Source organism: Osmia lignaria, chromosome 4, assembly GCF_051020975.1.
Source record: "Osmia lignaria lignaria isolate PbOS001 chromosome 4, iyOsmLign1, whole genome shotgun sequence".
Classification (NCBI taxonomy): Eukaryota; Metazoa; Arthropoda; class Insecta; order Hymenoptera; family Megachilidae; genus Osmia; species Osmia lignaria.
Window position 1 is genome coordinate 5125908 of NC_135035.1, and position 19067 is coordinate 5144974.

General features: G+C 31.4%; 1 protein-coding gene across 2 annotated transcripts in view; it reads right to left on the bottom strand.

The window, feature by feature from the left end:
* PCB (Pyruvate carboxylase) overlaps positions 1 to 18177 on the bottom strand; it is a 111352-nt gene extending 93175 nt beyond the window's left edge. For both annotated transcript variants that reach the window (XM_034322777.2, XM_034322776.2), the window contains exon 1: positions 18017 to 18177. The gene's annotated coding sequence lies outside the window, so the exon portion shown is untranslated. The remainder of the gene's footprint in view (positions 1 to 18016) is intronic.
* Between the last annotated feature and the right edge of the window lie 890 nt (positions 18178 to 19067).

The window sequence follows — 19067 nt, forward strand, 5'->3', positions numbered from 1 at the left end:
AGACACATGTTTGAATAATTAAGTAATTTAAAAAATTTAAAGGGAAAGGATTTATTTTTGTAATAACAATTGAATTCAAAATTTGTAAAATTATAATGGATTTCGAAATTTCAAAATTTTTAAGTCATCATCATAAAAAATCATTTTACCATCATTATGAAGAGTCAAAAAATCGTTATCACATAATCATGAAAAATCATTAAATCATCATCATATCATTATGAAAAATTATTAAATCATTATCATATAATCATTAGAAATCATTAAATGCTCATCCCGAAAAATCATTAAATAGCAATTGAGTTTAAAATTTGCAAAACAATAGTGAATTCCAAAGTTTGTAATTTTTTCGACATAGTAAATAAAAGACTTATAACGGATATATCTGGAAAATGGGACCCAGAGCTGTAATCTACCTTAAACCTCCCTTTAATCCGACGCATAGAGACGTATTTCCTAGAATTGACTTTAGTCATTGAAGCCCTCCTTACATTCAACAATACAATTATAGTATTGCGTACTTTATTTCAATGAATTAATTTCTTTCATATAGGAATTCTATCATCGAGAGAAAGGAGTTCGTAATTTCACTCTGATATTCTACGTTATAGGTCTTCATTAAATTAAACTCATTAAACATTGATACTACCAAGATTGAGTTTCAATCAGGGCACTTGTGATACGTCCTTGCGTCACAGAGTAATGTGCTTCTGGAAACTACGAAACTATTTCAGCTATCGATCCGATAGAAGAGTAACATCAAAGACAGCTGATTTTGGGTCAATAGTCATACGTAACTTTGGTCTTGCGTCGGTGATTATCTGTGAATATCTTATTTCATATTTATTAGTAAACACTTGATGCTTTTAATACAACATCAAAGCTTATAAAAAATATGTGAATTATAAATTAAGTATAAGAAAAACTTAACCATTTGTAATTTGTTAAACATGAAAAATGTACAAATTGAGGTAATATTTTAAATTACGTAGAGGAAGAAAATATATAAAAATATATGTTTTTATAAAAATCTACGGTCTACTTATTAGCAACATACACTACCATTCAAAAGTTACAGATTTTTTATTATAATTAAAACTTTACATCAACGAACTTCTTTTACAAATGGTTTCCTTATAACTGATTACTGGTTTAATAAAAAATATGATTGCTTTTAAACTTTTGAAGAGTAGTGTACATTAGAATATGTACCAATTTACTAACAATGAGTAATCTTAACGTAAAAAAAAAAAAGAAAAAAAAAGATTTTTGTTGCTTACATGATATAATAACGTAAAAATAGAAAGTATGGTACATTAGCGCGAAATGTAAAATAAATTAAAAGAAATATATGATAAGATAAATATAAAAATCTCTAAGAAAGAAACAAAAAGGAAAAACATATATGTGATGTATTACAGTATACCTATACACAATATAGATAAGCTATGTATGTAATGGAATTAAAAATTCCATAATGCAGTAACAAACCTAATCTACAAAACAGGTATTGAACAACTTCTAAATAAAACTTCCATAAAATAAAATAATTCTAATTACATGAAAATGGTGGAATTAGGATTTTTTGCTGGTGTAGACCAGGTCCCTTTGATTTATTAACAGTATTCACGTATCAATGCATTTCGTAAGATTTTATGAGGAAACCTTAGAATTTCAGAATTTCAGAATTTCAGAATTTCAGAATTTTAGAATTTTAGAATTTTAGAATTTTAGAATTTTAGAATTTTAGAATTTTAGAATTTTAGAATTTTAGAATTTTAGAATTTTAGAATTTTAGAATTTTAGAATTTTAGAATTTTAGAATTTTAGAATTTTATCATTTTAGAATTTTAGAATTTTAGAATTTTAGAATTTTAGTATTTTAGAATTTTAGAATTTTTCAATTAAAAAATTTTTACATTTCTACATTGTTAGAATCGTAGAATGGTGAGAGGGTCACAGTCCAAATTTTTGCAGGTCCAAACCCACTCTGACCCATATCTAGCTACGCTAATGATTACATGTGCTATGTAATTATATACTGAATGCATTAATCATTCTTAATACTAAATGTATTACATTTTTAATAAATTTCTGTTGAGATTTCTATTGAACGTAAATGAGATTAGTAACGACTACCCAGGTTGCCATTATATTATTGTACTTAATCATAACAATTAATAACGACGAAAGTAATGACTAATTAAAATGATTGTGAAAGTCTCAAATAAGTCTTATATACGGAACAAGGAAAGTCCCTGAAGAGATATAACTTATGATTCACAGGAAAGTCATTTTCATATACAACTAAAGAAAGATAAATGAAATATAATACACGTTCCCTCTGTTTATAACTGCAAGAATTTATTATAATCTCATACACAGGATTTTCTCTGAAACTATTTTCTCTGAAACCATAACAAATATTGATTTTATTTTTCCTTTCTTTTAATCCTTTTTTAATTAATAAAAAAAAGGACTTGTTTGATTCGCTATGCAACAAATATATCTAGTGAACTTTTATTTTACATTAAAAAAATATAAAAATTGAGTTCGAGAGATAGCAAAATCAAACGAAACAATTATTTTAGTTAAAAATCTATAATTATAGAATCTATTATAAAAAGTACAATATATTGCACAGTAATTATGAAATGTAAAGGAAGCAAAGATTAATCATTGATACACTCGACTCGCTTGTTGAAATTGTGTGTAACTGATACATACTAAGTTTATGATAATTTGTCAAACAAAATATGAAATGTTAAAACCGATGTCACTAAATACGTCCCACTGATCGTAAATAAGAATTTATTCTTATAAATTGTTAATAAAATTCCATGTCAATAATTCATACAGTACCAATATTAGTGTAGCTTACACTATAAGTATACTACTTTTAAAGAACTTTATTTATAGATTTAAAGTTAAGAACCATGATCTGTGCAATTAAATTTTCATATTCTCCGATCATTATTTTCCTCTGTACTTAAATTCTTAAAAGGGAGATTATAATAAAAAATGAGTTACGATGCTTCTTTATCGTGTTATCGTTTTTTTTAAATTTCATGTCACTGTTACAAGTCCATTAAATGATATTCGATACGCTAGAAAGCGACATCGATCTCTTTTATTAAAAGCATCGTTCAACTAGGAACAACTGATCCGTCAGTTTTATGATCGTTTAAGATGAAAATTGAGCCAGCCAAAGCCTGAAATTTTCTAGAACAGCCGAAAAAGGGCGTTAGCCGAATCAATATATTCGACAGGGAAGTACCCTAGCTGGCTCTTAAGGAGCAAAATAAACATTCTTGTTCAACAACCTTGATCTTAAAACGGCAATTTGTATGTCATGAATTTACATTTACTTACTGAGTATTAATATAGTATGTTACAAATTATAAAAAAATAGAAAAAATGAAATAATTGTAAAAACTGTGGATAATTTTGCTTAAAGAATGGAATAATATGGCTAGGAAAATCATAAAAAGTATTAATTGGATGGATATGTCGATGAAAAAACAAGTTAAACATTTTATGTATATTTTGACATTTTTGGTAAAGGTCTTTTTTAGATTGAACATTAACACTCGGACCGCGGACCCTGGAGAAAGCCCTAATTTTATTTTAATTTTGTATTTCATATTATTTCCATTTCCTAAATTTTTAAAGTATTAAAAATTATTTTTAAATTATACTTACAACATACAAAACCCTTTCATTTAAAAATTATCCATTTAACTTTATGTTGATTCCTTTATACACGGTTTGTAAGTTTGGGTGACAATTGATTTAGGCTCCGCTGTCCAAGCGTTAAAAATTTAACAAGATTTGATGACAAGAGTACCATAATAAATTATTTATTCTACACTAATTTGAAGCTTATTGTTTGCTAACAATGCCTATACATATAAATGTTTCATCAATATTCTTAATACAAAAGCGCTGAAAGCGTTCTCATTTGATATGAAAAGAAAAATTCTTTTAAATTCTTTTAGATGCTATTATGAATTAGAAATTATGCAAAAGTCAATAGGAGTAACGCCCCATATCCGAATCGATCTTGAGACCTCCTGCGGGGAAACTGACAATGAGAAACTCTGAACGATCCTTGTCTCTCTTGCATAGAAAGACAGTCGAACAGTCGTGTTGGCATAAAATGGCTCAATTTAGAGGCGAAGAATATTTTCTCAAAATTCTTTTTCTAAAATATTCGGTTTATGCATAAATTATGCGTTTCTTCCCAAATTGTAACTAAAAAACGTGAATTATTTTTCCGTGTTTCATTACTATTTCGTTAAAGGTACACTTGCGATCGAATCAAGTTCCGCAGGAAAGATGGTAACGACCCGAACTTTCGTCTTTCCCCTTAGGCGTTCTGAAGGAAAATGACGATGGAGGGTTGAAGGCCCCTTAGGCCTCTATGTACAGATATGTAGAGGAAAGCAGGGCGTCATAACTACTGCGGGTGAATTGATATTACCTTCGTTTAAAAACATGAATTTTACAATAAAACAACAAATTAAATTAATTGCTTTTAGTTTAAAAATTATATTAAACAGTAAACATGTTTAGCTCCAAAAAATTAAAATTAATATTTTTCTCCTTAATTAGAAAATATCAAATCAAACCTATATTTAATTGTTATGGATAAGAAACGAAAGTTAAACAATTTTCTTCGTGTCTATCACAAAGGGTAACTCGATGTTACATGCCACCTTGGGTGAATATGCCACTATCAAAGCCTTTTGAACTTTTTGTTTTACTATTAAACTATAAGAGTCAGATATTTGTAATTATTAGTCAATAAACATAATTAATCATACTATTATATAGTTTTATCTTTTCCTCTGTAACTACTTATACTTGCAAGATATTACGTATTAAAGTTAACTGTGGCATATTACACCGAGTTATCCTACTCAAGGCCGGGGCGGCGTTAGGGTGGCGCGCGGTCGGGCATCGTCCCGCAGCCCGGTGTCCCTAGTATGCGAATATACCGATATTTTCTCATTGTCTTTTCTCTCTATCTACATCTCATATATAATATTACACAAATATGTGCTATATATGCTGCGACATTTATGTCTACATCTTCCCTGACGCGTTTTTTAGCCCCTGAATGGGCGCCACGATAATCTTGCCCGGGGCGCCAATATTGCTAAAACCGGTCCTGATCCTACTGACGATGAATCAATTTTCCAAGTCTTAGCCATTATTTAATTTCAATTATAGAAGAAAGGCAGTTGGAGCGTGATGAACACTGCGATTAGGGCGGTATGGCCATTGATTTCGGTGGTCAACGATTCCGTTTGCCTGTGTGAAATCCGGCAAAATCTTAACCTCAAAAAGAATGCTGTAGTATTAAAGGTTCAACAACTAAAAAATTGATCAAAATCTGTTATTATTATTTATGTCATCAAATTTGCTTCTAAGATTATTCATTATTAAAGAAATACTAAAAATTATAATTAGAAGCCATTGTGGCATAACGCCCCGACGTAGTAACCATGTTACTCCGCTTAGCGAGTATAATGGTCAAAAATGACATTTTCTACATTGTCATTAAAACTACGAAATTAATAAGATTATTTAGAAAGGACAAGTTGAAATAAAATAGATTAAGAATTGTAGATTGTTTATACGTCGTTTTCTTCATTTTTGATTGTTAGATTACTTGAAAGGATAAATAACATTGATAGTGGTCATAACGTCCCGCCTTCCCCTATAGGTCTGTGGCTGTCAACCACTTGCGTATGAACGTTTACGCAGAAAAATTCGAATTGATATTTGTTCATTATTCATATTTGTCAGTTATGCATTAAATTTTATAATAATTATATTATCTTTCTATATTACTTTTAATAGTAACATTATCAAAGCTATGATTTTGAAAATTTCTGTTTCCCTAATATCGCCCTTTTTCTTAGGGAAGCCTGATTCGATCGTGAGTGTACTAGTGTAAACGTGTATAAATATTCCTGTAAACCCTTAACAATTACATTTTCAAAAGTAATAGTAAAATTATACAAATACAGATAAATGTAGGAACGTAATCATAGTAATTATCTCTTTACTAGGAATATTTTGTCTGCTTTGAATTTCAGCTAAATGTTCTGTTTTATACGCTCTACAAAATCTGTAACTAATTAATTACATAACTCAAAATTAATGAGAAAGATAAGAAAAATATTTTCACCCAGTTTCCCTGTATAAAATGACCATATTAAACGTTACAATATTTTCTTATTTTTTATGATGCTTAATAACTGCTCAAAGACTTGTAACCAGTAATGTGAGTCATTCACAGCGGCAAGGTTAAACGTAAAATATCGTTTGCAGTATTAAAACGTCAATTAACTTTATCACTGTAACTGACTATCAGAGGAACGTTAATCGCATAGATGAACGTATTAGAGGGATTCAAAGTATTACGCAAAGCGACTTAAAGTGGCGTGTTTCGTGAAAAAGTGAGAACAAATTAAACTTCCGGCTTGACAAATATTAAATATGTAAACACAGGGAAATGATCTCAACATATGTCTATCATAAAGGTCAAAGCTTCTCTTCCTTTTAAAAGAACTACCAACTGCTCCATAAATGTTTAAAAACAGGATTTTTAAAACACTTCTTCCATCTGCGTTTTGAGCATTAAAGACTGTAATAAAGTTATAATATATTTCAAGGTGACAGATCAATCTTTTCCTGGTTCTAACATGTTTTAGGTACATTTAATTTGCAGAAGTTTTATGTTTAGTATGTTTAGCATAGAACACCACAAACCCTTTGCACTCTTATGGCAAGTTGTACTGCCATGCCCTGATAAGCATAACAATTACTTAGATTGAACTGTCAACACATAGCTGATACGTTTGAGGTGCAAGAAATTGTAGTATCACAAATGAATATAGTTTATTAGAATGAATAATAAAAATTGTATTCAATAGGATATATGTATAAGATACTGAATTTACACCAAGGTAGTTCGCGGAATCAAGGTTCTTCACTCTTCGAAAGTCAACCTTAATATTTTTGGATGCCGGCGAAAGAATGATGGCGTTTCGTCTCTGGAACCGTCCAGTAGAACTCGTCAGTGGGGCTGACGTGGACGGTCCCTGCTCCAGACGTCTGGGTTCTACATTCTCAGAACGACAAGGCCCGTGATGGAGCGCTTGCGAGAAAGGATGGAGTGTTACTTGCGGCTTTTGCGGCTATCACGGGAAAGAGGCCCAGCGCCCCGGGGCGCTATTATAAACTTCTGGTACATTTAATTTCCTAATCGAAATTTCTCCCTCTGTCAACACATCAGGCACATGTACTGTATGCGTCCACTAAGTTGAGACTTCTAAGGAATTGGGTCGGATTGGTCGGAGCTAGTAGAAATGAAATGTCGCGTGACAAAGAAAAAGAATGGTATATGCGTCGACAGAGAAAAAGAACAATAAGCGTCGCCTAGAGTCTCAACTTAGTGGACGCATACAGTACTGTGCAGAGATGAGATGTTGCGGAGGCTAAGGAGTGACTCCTCGGTCTGTCCCGCCTAGTTCCAACGTCGTCACGCACCCACACCACTTAACATATACTTATTGAACAGGTTGTATCATCTATTAAAATATTAGCTAAAAATTCTCCCCTTGTGTAATTTCTTTCTGTTCCTACACTACGAAATAGCAAAATTCTATTATTTAATTTAGACGCTCCAATTTTAATATAACGATCAGTTCGCATTAAAAAAAATAATAAAACCAATATAACACCCTTTCAAAAGGCAGACTAAACGTTAGTGACGCTCAACCTAAAAATCGTGGCGACCCGGTACACTGACAATGAGTTGCATTGAACTTGTCGCAGTGAAGTTGGCTACAAATTCACGCGTCGCTGAGCCAATAGCGAGATCGGTTTGTAGCCAACTTCACTAACACATTCACACCGCGTCGTCAGCACCTCGCCGATCAGTTCACTGACGCGGCGTGAATGTGTTAGTGCGCCAACTTCACTGCGACAACTTCGATGGAAGTCAGCGTACAACGTGTTCCCTTGTAGGTCGGTTAGGTTGAACATCACTAACGTTCAACCTGACTTTGTCTTTTGAAGGAGCGTTATATTGGTTTTATTCTTTTTTTTAATCATGTTGTGCCAATCCGACATTCTTGAAACTTATACGGATATTAGATAAGTAATAAAGGGTTGTTCCTAATTTTTTCGGTGGGTGTCACTCAAGGGGTTGTTTATAAAAATCACCCTCAAAAATGTATTTATTAATTTTCAACCCTTAATCATCGAATAAAAATTTCAAGTACAGCTATTTAGTACCTACTATTTGCACTTAAGTGTGTTCAAAGTTTTCGAGAAATAAAATAGTAAAGTTTAGGGTTGTTACCCTCATATCTCCCTTACCAGGGGGGATAGGGGGCTGAAATTGCTCACAGTTGTTCTTTAGGCAAAAAGCATTATGTGGTATAAGTATTAACCGAAATTGCTACTAGGGTCGATTCGCTATACTTATACGGCTAGATCCTTTAGATCAGGGGCGGGCCAAATTCCAGAAATAATATTTCCTGCCGGGCCACGCACCTAATTTTTTTTTTGTTAATTAAAGTAAACAAGCAAGCGTGCTATAGCTTCGACCACATCGTCGCTCATGATGTAATATTCTTTTGGTGATATGTACAATAAAGTTAACATTTATGTTCATTTGACCTAGCTCCGCGGGCCTCGTGTTGGCCACCCCTGTTTTAGATCGTTACCAAAATCAATTAATACTAACTGCATATCCTTAACACGTTTCTTCCGTGATTCCTCTGATGTACTACTCACATCTTTTACAGACTTTTTCACACCGCTACAGAATTAATGTAATTTATTTGCAAAACAGTACCATAAATTTAGTATAATTTTGAGGAAAAAAATTAATATATCGACTGTTCAATAAAAACAGGCATCTATAGTAATAACTCACTAAAAAAAATTAGGAACATATAATTATAATACATTATCTGGTTACTACAACTAAATAAAAATCTCTTAAAGCATCCGATTTCTTTTTAAAAACTTAAATATATACGAAATTTTGAAATGAGAAAACGTGCAAAAGAAATCTCAGAATATTTGTTAAAAAATTACTAATAATTTCAAGTTTAACGACAGAAGAAACATCAAACTTCAGAAGAAAGATTATTTTTGTAAATTGCCTACTGTCAATATTGTTTTGGTAACTTTAAAATTAAATACGGGTTGAACGTGTCGTATTAAAATGCAATATATTATACATATTATGTACACGTAATTCTTGATGTGCAGGATTTACATATGTTATACTAATACTATACAGCAATTTTAATTAGTTTATAAAGTAGACCAGCGCCGGATTAAAGAGAGATCTAAAGGTGGCTACAACCCCGGGCCCCAGTTTGTGGGGGTCCTGTTATAAGTCTTCTGTTTACTACGTCAAGAGATACTGCATGTAACATTTTTTTTTTACCCTTTTTCTTTACGGTTAAATATTATTTAGTTTTATTTAGAATAAATTTCAATTTTTTAATCAAGTTTATCAACCAAAAGGGCCAAAGGGCTTTAAGATTTGATAGAACCAAGTCCCCAAAAACAATTCAGTCCTGAAAATAGACTACAAAATTTGTATGCAAATATATATTATTATATAACAATTTCATTTTCTACGTGATTTAAAATGTTATCTTAATTCGCATATTGTACATATATTTTATAAATTTCAGATAACTTACAGTGCCAAACAAAAATATTGGCACAGGCTAGAGTTTCACATAAAACCCTAAAAAATACGTTTTATTGTTTTTTTCTAATATACAACTGTTAAGTCTAACATAAAAATATTAAAAATCATAAATCTTAAGCACGAATATAATAAAACAAGATAATAAAATATACATAAAGGTCTGTATTCAGCAGAACAAAAGTATTGGCACATTTACAACTTTTCAACATAAATAATTATAATATTCAATTGAATATTTCGTATATAATTACTGCTTTTAAATAATTAGGCATTGAGTGCACTAACTTTTTGATCATTTCTGAATCTGTTTTCTGTCATTCTTCCAAAAGTACTTTCTTTAGGTTTAACCTATATTCAATTAAGACTTCCTTTCTTTATGTAAATACAATACAATGTTTTTTTTTTAGAAATTTTTGTTTCCTGGGTTTTTTCTTCCCATACTTACGATTTTCTACTTTCTTCTTAAAATTTGTTTACTAACTTTAACAAATGACGATGAGTTGGAATCGAGAGATTTCCCCAGACGTAACATGCACACCAACATTACAAATGTTTAATTACAGTATAGCATAGTAATAAATTTTTAAAATGTGCCAATACTTCTGTTACACTGAAAACAGACCCTTATGTGAACATCCTAATCTTACTTCATTACAGTTCTTCTTACAATTTATCCTTACGACATATTTAAACTTTAGACTTAGAAATTATATTTTACAAAAAGATTAAACAAAAAATCGTAATTTTTACCGATTTATACAGAATTTTATATGAAACTCTAGCTTGTGTCAATACTTTTGTGTGGCACTGTATTTTCTTATTCGTTTGATATAAATGCATAGACAGCTGCAGTGCATTTATGAATTTTTTATAATTGATGTACAATATTTGAACACATTGGTGGAATTGTGCACATCTATCTTGTTTCAAATCATCAGCTCGAAATGCGTAATAAATGGACATAAAATAATTTATTTATCCTTGCTTGCGAAATACGCCACTGTACGATTGTGAGAAAAAGACCGTGAAGAACGATGCATGCATAAATGCACACGAGACAGATCCACATGCTTTCGACGCCGCATTGATACGTCAATTTAATGCGTTCCTGCTTATTTATTGCACGAATTGCAGTTGCATCAGAGACGTGCCGCGATGCGTCGTGACTATTTAACCAACTTGATTAAACATCCGTGACTGTTCTTAATAATCTTTCGTTATCAAAGTTACGTAAAATTTTGTATCGACGAATAACAAAAAGGAAATCACATTTATCTTTATTGTTGTATTTGTTTTTACTGCTTGATTTTAAGTTCCTGAATTTTCAATTGTAATTAACTAACAGGAATATTAATAATTTACAATTAGTGCAAAGCACTAAATTAAGGCGGCGCGATATAGCGGTTATGTAACAAAGCATAACTTATAGCGTTATTCAAAGAGGGGACTTTGACCTCCCATTTCAGGTGGAAGGAGTGGTCCCAGAGCAGGCCTGTCCAAGTAGGGGAAATTACTCCTGGAACACATGTTTTTGGTCCCCTTCCAACGCTGCTCCTTCAAGTAAGGTGGGACGGTTCCAACTACCGTCTCTCCGTCTTTCCTACCGTCTTTGGTAGTCGGAACCGTCCCATCTTACTTGAAGGAGCAGCGTTGGAAGGGGACCCAAAACATGTGTTCCAGGAGTGGATTCCCCTACTTGGACAGGCCTGTCCTAGAGGTCTGAAAATTTGGACTTGCTTCCGGTTATCGAACCTTCTGCGTTCAATGGTCAAGGTCCCAAGTCGATACCTCTTACCGTTTGGCCGCTACGGAAAGAGATAGACAGACAGACATTCATGGCAATTGCAATGGTGATCGCGGCCCACCTGGGGAGGGGTGGCCGCGCTGCCAAAAATGATTGTGGTCAACTATAAAATGGTGACGAATTTACTTTTACTCAATAATGTATAACAACAAAATCCTGTACATTCATTCCAAAAAGTAAGTTAAATAAAAGATAAAATGAAAAATGGTAATTTTCTTGTTTTAAATGTAATTAAAATGTACAACGAGATAGAATGATAATTTCTTGCTCTATAATTTTATATCTAATTTCACTAATAACTGATAGGTGTAGATGTTCATTAAAAAGTACTGACAATCTTATTATATTTATATTTATAATTTACAATACAATTTGAGAAGATTTGCATAATTTCATTATTTATAGCTAATAATAATTCGAACATACAAATTCTAATACTACATAATTTTATTTTTAGAGCAAATTTCGTATTTACTCTGTAACTACCCTCCCGATTGAGACAGAGGGTTGAAACTCGGAGTATAATGTTTTCTTTTGGTATTTTGCTAAAAGGTGCATTGCTAGGTACAATTGATTAAAGGGCACTTTTGACCATTTTATCTTGTTATAATCTTTTGTGTAAATTAAGTTTTTAAATACTGGCCAAGGATAACACGAATACTCTATTTTCAAGTGTTTATATCTCCAAAACTAAACACAAATCGTAAAATAGTGAGCGAATTTTTTATTTGTTTTTGAATCGAGAATCTACGCTTTCCGGATTGAATACTATTTTTAGGATACCTTCGGGACTCCAATAGATTTTTCTGCGTATCATTGTTTCTTTTAACTTATGTTTTGTGTAAATTAATGCACATAAAGTATTATGCTACTTTCCACCTGTCTTCGTTTGCTCTATCGATAATATAAACTGTGAGCGTCAGAAGAATACACTTTGAAGTCAGCATTGAACATACATAACCGCGGACAAGAAACACGTGCTGTCAACTATTATTGACACAAGCTTTATCATATTACACTTAATTACACAAATGTGTAGTTTTACTTTCGTATGCACCGGGCAGAATATTTCTGACGTACGATAATTGTAAACAGCACATTACTTTGTATTGTAATGAATTCGAAACCAGAATAGCTATACTCGAACTGCTTACGAGATATACATTATACACTGTGGAATAAGTCTTCGTATAAATTATTTAAATTAAGTAGCTTCATTTTTGAACGTAGATGTTCAGGTATACAGATTCAATATTAGTAGGATATACAAAAAATTAAATATTTAATTTGCAAATTAAGGCTGTAGTATTATTGCTTGCTCGATATTATTAGAAATAAAAAATTATAAACTGATTATAATGAGCAAAATTATTACTTCTTTTACTTTAAATTAATTACTCTGTGCAAGGTTAAGAATGTTCTGTCCCAAAGGGTTAATCGTTTAAATGCTTTAAATAATTAGAAATATTTAAGGTGTAGCGATTACCCCTAAGCAGAATAGAAACGTGCCTGAAAAAGGGGCCACCATAGAGATGTTTATCATTACTACATGAAATAAATAAATCTGCTGGCTTTGACTTCTAAATTTAATTAAAATAAACAGGGTGTTTTGCTTAAAAAATATTTTTAGTATTATAACAAATATAGAAGATATTTAGGTGGCCTGTTTTAAGCGAAAAACCCTGTATGCATAAGAAGGGCTCGGCTTTCGTTTCTATGCCCAGGGCCCGAAAAGCTTCAGACGTCGCCCTGTTAAAGTGTTAGAAATACGTTTAGTTATAATAGCTGGCTAGGTACTTTATTTCTATTAAGATAATATGAACATAATATTAATGTAGAAATGATGAAAATACTAATTACTGCAATATAAAAATTACAAAAGCAGCACTTTAAAATGTGGAGAATATGTTAACGAAAGGCTTTAATTATTATTAATCATTTTGGTGAGGTTACTAGTAAATCATTGTTATCCTATCTGTTATCACATATTCAGAGTGTTCCACTTAAATTGAACCATGCAACCATGAACACAAGATACTGCATTTATCGCCTTCAATTGCAATATGCACTATGCAATATAATAGTTCTTACAAACTATTTAATTAAAAAATGTAAATATGAAACTTTGAACATTATCAAGTTTAACTGTAACTATATTTTGCAGAAATATGATCATGACGTGGTTCACTTCAAATGAAACACCCTGTATACATAGCTACTTTTGTAGAAAATGGAAAAAAGATTGTACTCCTTTAGATATTTCAACAATTCTAATAATTCTTTTTAGGCATTTATGAAATGATAACAGATATTCTATAACTTTTGAACTGGAATGTATGTGTCGAAGATTTTTTTATTATTATTTATGGAATATGCTGCAAAATAGAACGCAGCAGTATTGCAGATTGTGAAAAACTTTTTGTGGAAATAAATAAACAGTCAATAAAAGCTATGAAAGATACTTTTTAATGAATGGTATAAATTAATAAGTACAATTATTATTACAGTTAAAGTGTACTATCAATAACTAGAGAGGGACCAGGATGAACCAAGCACGCCCCCCCCCATCCTCCACTCAAAATGTGGACTGGCCCCCCTCATCATTTTAAGATTCTAAGGTTTTAAGAATAAAAAATTCCAGAATTCCAAAAATGTTAAGATTTTGAAGTTTTACAATTCTAAAATTAAAAAATTCTTAGATTCATAAATTGAGAAATTAAAAAATTAAAAAATTTCGAAGAGACCTGGCCCGCCCTAAAAAAATCCTAGTTACGCCAATGCATATATTGTAATGGATTTAGTCGGAAGTATGATAAGAATATGCATAAGTAACAATGTCATTAAAAGCGGTGATTAATAGAACCAACATTTTAACGATATTAACAATCATATTTATTAATTTATAATATCTACTAATTGTTGGATTAACGAAAGAACTGCTGAAATTGGTGTTCATTTTTTTTCACTATAAACGAATTTTCTTACAATTAAAAATATTCTGAAAAATATCTTAATTCAACTTTCTCGAACACAAAGCTAGAGACAAAAACAATTTTGTTTTACACTTTCGACTTATTTTTTTCACGTAAAATCATTCTGTTCCTGGTTTTACCATCAATATTACGATACCCTGTATATATTGCTGTTGGAAACAAAAAGAAATTCATATATAACTTTAACAATATGTATAGGTTGATAATGATCAATGCTTCAATAAGCGTTAATTTTGAAAATGATACAAGTCCGTTTAAAAAATATATATATAAATTGCTCATAAATAAACAGATCACATTTAAGCATATTTCAATGTTTCGTTTTCTCAGTTAAAAAAAAAAATTAAACCAATTTCAAAAGAAACAGTCTATATTTCAGTTTTTTAATGATTTTATATGTTAAAAGAAATTATTTTAATTTTTGTAGGTTTAAGAATACTGAATGAGGAAAAGAATCTATACGATAAAGCACAATGTATATACTAACAATAAGATAAAAGTTCACTCGACTTCAAATAGACCCTGACAATGAGTCAACCACTGGTGTATCAGGTGTTAAGCAGCGCGGGCGCTAAGCAATCAGTCCTTCGAATATACAGGGTGTCCCAAAAACATCTTACAACCCGAAAACCATAGATCCCTCTTGCGAAAGCAAATGCAAAATTCCTTTACTATTTTGTAAAATGATAGAGGTATTTTCCATTGGTAGAGGTAATTTCCACAAATTTTTATATGTAAGAATTAAAAATTAATTAAAGGTACGCTGACGAAGACACATTCGTGTCGGACGACAAATACACTTACGAATTCAGAAGAATGTAATACGTAAGTTTTTTTAATTAAGCAAATCAAAATTCAATGTCAGCAAATAAGATTTTAATATTATTTCCAGTTAATTAGTTTTAATTAATCAAAATTTATTTATTGATATATTAAAAAATTCTTAAAAAGAAAGAGTACTTACAAAAACTAAATAAAAGCTATACTAATTAACCATTTTATAAAATGATGTTATAATAATGATCGTTTTACAATTCAATGTTGATTGGTAATTAATAAAATTTAGTATTAGTGAAAAAAGTGTTTTGATTGAAAAAAGAATAATAATTTTTATTAATTTGTTAAGTTATGATATATATTATAAATGTATGTAATGTGCAACAGATATTAGGTTCATTACTTTATTAATATCATTCATTCCATAAATTTATAATAGATATTGCAACTTATATGATTGCCCTGATACTTAGCAAAATATTTTTGTATAATAATATCACTTACTGGAAGAACTTGTAACAGACACTACTATTTTTGGTATATAAGTATGATCATTGGCGCAGATATATATTTTTATTAATAATCATTTTTATTTATTTGCATGCGTAATTATATGTAAAGATTATTCAAACGTACGTAAGAGAGATAGAGATCAATAGATAGAGAGAGAAGCAGAGAGAGAGAGAGAGAAGCAGAGAGAGGGAGAGAGAAGCAGAGAGAGGGAGAGAGAAAGGAAGAGAATGAACGAGCAAAAATTCAAAAGAGAGGGGACGACAGAGAGACGAAGGGTGGTGAAAGAGCAGATGCATAGTGTTTCGCGTTCCCTATCGACTTAAATTAACCAATCAATAGACTTCCAATCAATGTGAAATACAGTTTACACTTCAAGGTGTAACCATCCAAAATTCGCTTTCTATTCACTCATATTTCATCGAATATTTAGTTACGTGCTTTCTTATTCTATCAAGCAAAACAGTTCTGTTATTTACCAATACATCTTTAATCATAACAAATATGATATGTGAATTCATGAAAAATTTTTAGTAGGTACAATATTATGTATAAATCATTATAAATTAACAAATAGATCAACAATACATGGTGGAAATTATTTTATATAAATACTATAATTCTTATGTAAATATTCATGAGTTTACATAAACAATAAATTATTAAAGGAGTAATATAATTTTACTAATATTACCGTTTATTTAATTTTATGGAAAATGTATGTAAATATAACAAAAGATAAGAAAATCATTATTTGGGTAAATGCAATAGTCATTATGCAACCAATTACTCAACAAATAATAGAAATAAAATTTTTAATATGATTTTATAGGAAATTAAGAAAAATTGGCAATAATTTACGTGTAAACTTAATTTAAAGAAAAAATATTTCATGTTTTTTATTACATATTATTATTTTTGCTAACACGTTAAATAAGTGCATACATTTAGTTTAACGTAAAATCTAAATTCCTTGTCGAAGAAAAAAACACTGATATTCGAACAATATTAGACTTTTTATAAAGTGTCAAACATTACAGAAAACAAAGTTGTCGAAAGTAATAAAATCGCCCGGTAAATGACTATATAGATTAATCGCTAAATGGAACTAGATCAATAAGCATCGAAGACGTACAATCAATTTGTATTTGAAAAAAGGAAACTATGCCGCCGTGCGTAGCGAAACAGGTTATGTAAATAACTTGTAATACATCAAATGAACTCACATAAACATAGAACGACCGCTATTGCTTTAAAAATGATTTAAACCTAATCTTCCAAAAATTCATTTAAACCTACTTTACGACTTAAATCCATTTCTCTAATTATAACAAACATTTTATTAAACTTTAAAATGTTTATAAACAGTCTAACATGTGTATTACAGACATTAAAGACCTTCGCATACAATACGGAAAAACTTCATTTGAAAACCAAAAAGATACAAAAGTTACAGCTATTTTCAAGCTTAAATCAACATCGAGGATCATGATCTTCGACCCTACATCAAGACCTCGTCGATCAACAACTATAGCGATCCGGCGCGATTATTACATAAACGTCCTAAACGTCATTCGGGGTAGATCGCTTGACTAGCGTTCGTAAACGTTTATTATTTTCAAGCGAACCTGTCTAATATCAATGAACACAATTCAAAGAATCTTCTTATTGCTTCTCGAAAAATTAAAAAAAAAATGGCTAATATCGAATCTCTTGCAAATATAAGTTCACCAACGATTCGAAATTAATCTTAAGCATCCATAGTGATATTGGCACAGAACACGTTACAGTTACAGATGCACTGGTTCGAATTCAGTCGAGAAGCGTGTCGGTAACAATATACCGAAAAAGCCAGTACGCGCGCGACCAATTGGCGCGTTCTAACGATGGGCATCGAATTAAGTAGTGAATTGAGGCTCGCGGTAACTGATGGATCAATTTTGCTGCGAAAACGGTACGACCACTTGCCCGAAGAATCATGAGAACACGAGCACGAATGAGCAGTTTCAGGATTCTGGAGCAATTTCGTCCGTCAGCGTGAATTGTCAGTGATTAATTGACGTGCTGAAAAACCGCACGTGAACACACTCGCCGTGATTTTTTACGTACGTACGTAACGCAACACAACGAAACAATAATAAAATATGACAAACTTCAGTCAGTAATTTCACTACTTACAGTGTCGCAAGCCGGGGACAAGGCAGACCAGACCCCGTCCGACTGAAGTCTAAACCGCTGTGAAATCTTCGAGCGTCGAACTGCTCTCACTGGCACACGCATTCGACCTCTACGGAAATAGAGACAGGCGCGATTGGTGTACCAACCTGCGCCTGCTCATACCCCGATCTGCCTTCTCGGACGACCGATAGTTTCGCCATCTAGTGACGTTCTACCGCGAAAACTTATCACTAGCCGGTCGCGCAATTACTTCTCGTGTATCATGCGAGTTTGCGAGACGAACATCAAAATGCGTCACATGTAATACTGTTTTTCCGATTATGTATTGTGCACTGATGACAAATGCAAATGCGTGCTTCTCATGGGACATCTTGTCATCGGTGCACTATACATACAAGAAGTCTCACAGGACGGCACAGGGACAAGAGGACGTAGTACACACACATCAACTGACCTCCTAGTTTTACACGAGCCTACTTAGTAGTGTGATCACGTCGACCAATCATACGTTATTGAGGTGGGGCGCAACCAATCAGATTGCATTATTCTCATGAATCTTCTTCTGATCGATGGACAGTATATGTATATGTAGGTAGATTCTTATTTTGAAAAGAACCGCTTTATATAGAAGATAATAATTATGGATACATTAGAATACCAAGAACTTGGTTAGTAATAGTATATGAATTACTGTTTTCATCTTAATCTCAAATTTATATTAATACTAATGAAAATTAAAATAAATGTTTTTTAAACTGCATTCGTACTTATGTATAATAGCTTCTCTTTCTATTTTCAAATTGTTCGCTGGTTCAGTTTTACCGTTTTAACAGTGATGTATATTTATTAGTTTATGAGGACTGTTAGAAACAAAAATTTATGCTCATAATTTTTTGAAATTTATAAAATGTAAAGATATAAAAACAGATATGATTATTTAAAAAGGGGAAATACTTTTTTCAATTTGTTAACATTCTGTTAATTGCTAACTGCTACTTATTAGCAACAGAAACAAATATCTTTACCTAGTTATGGTATTTTACCAATCATT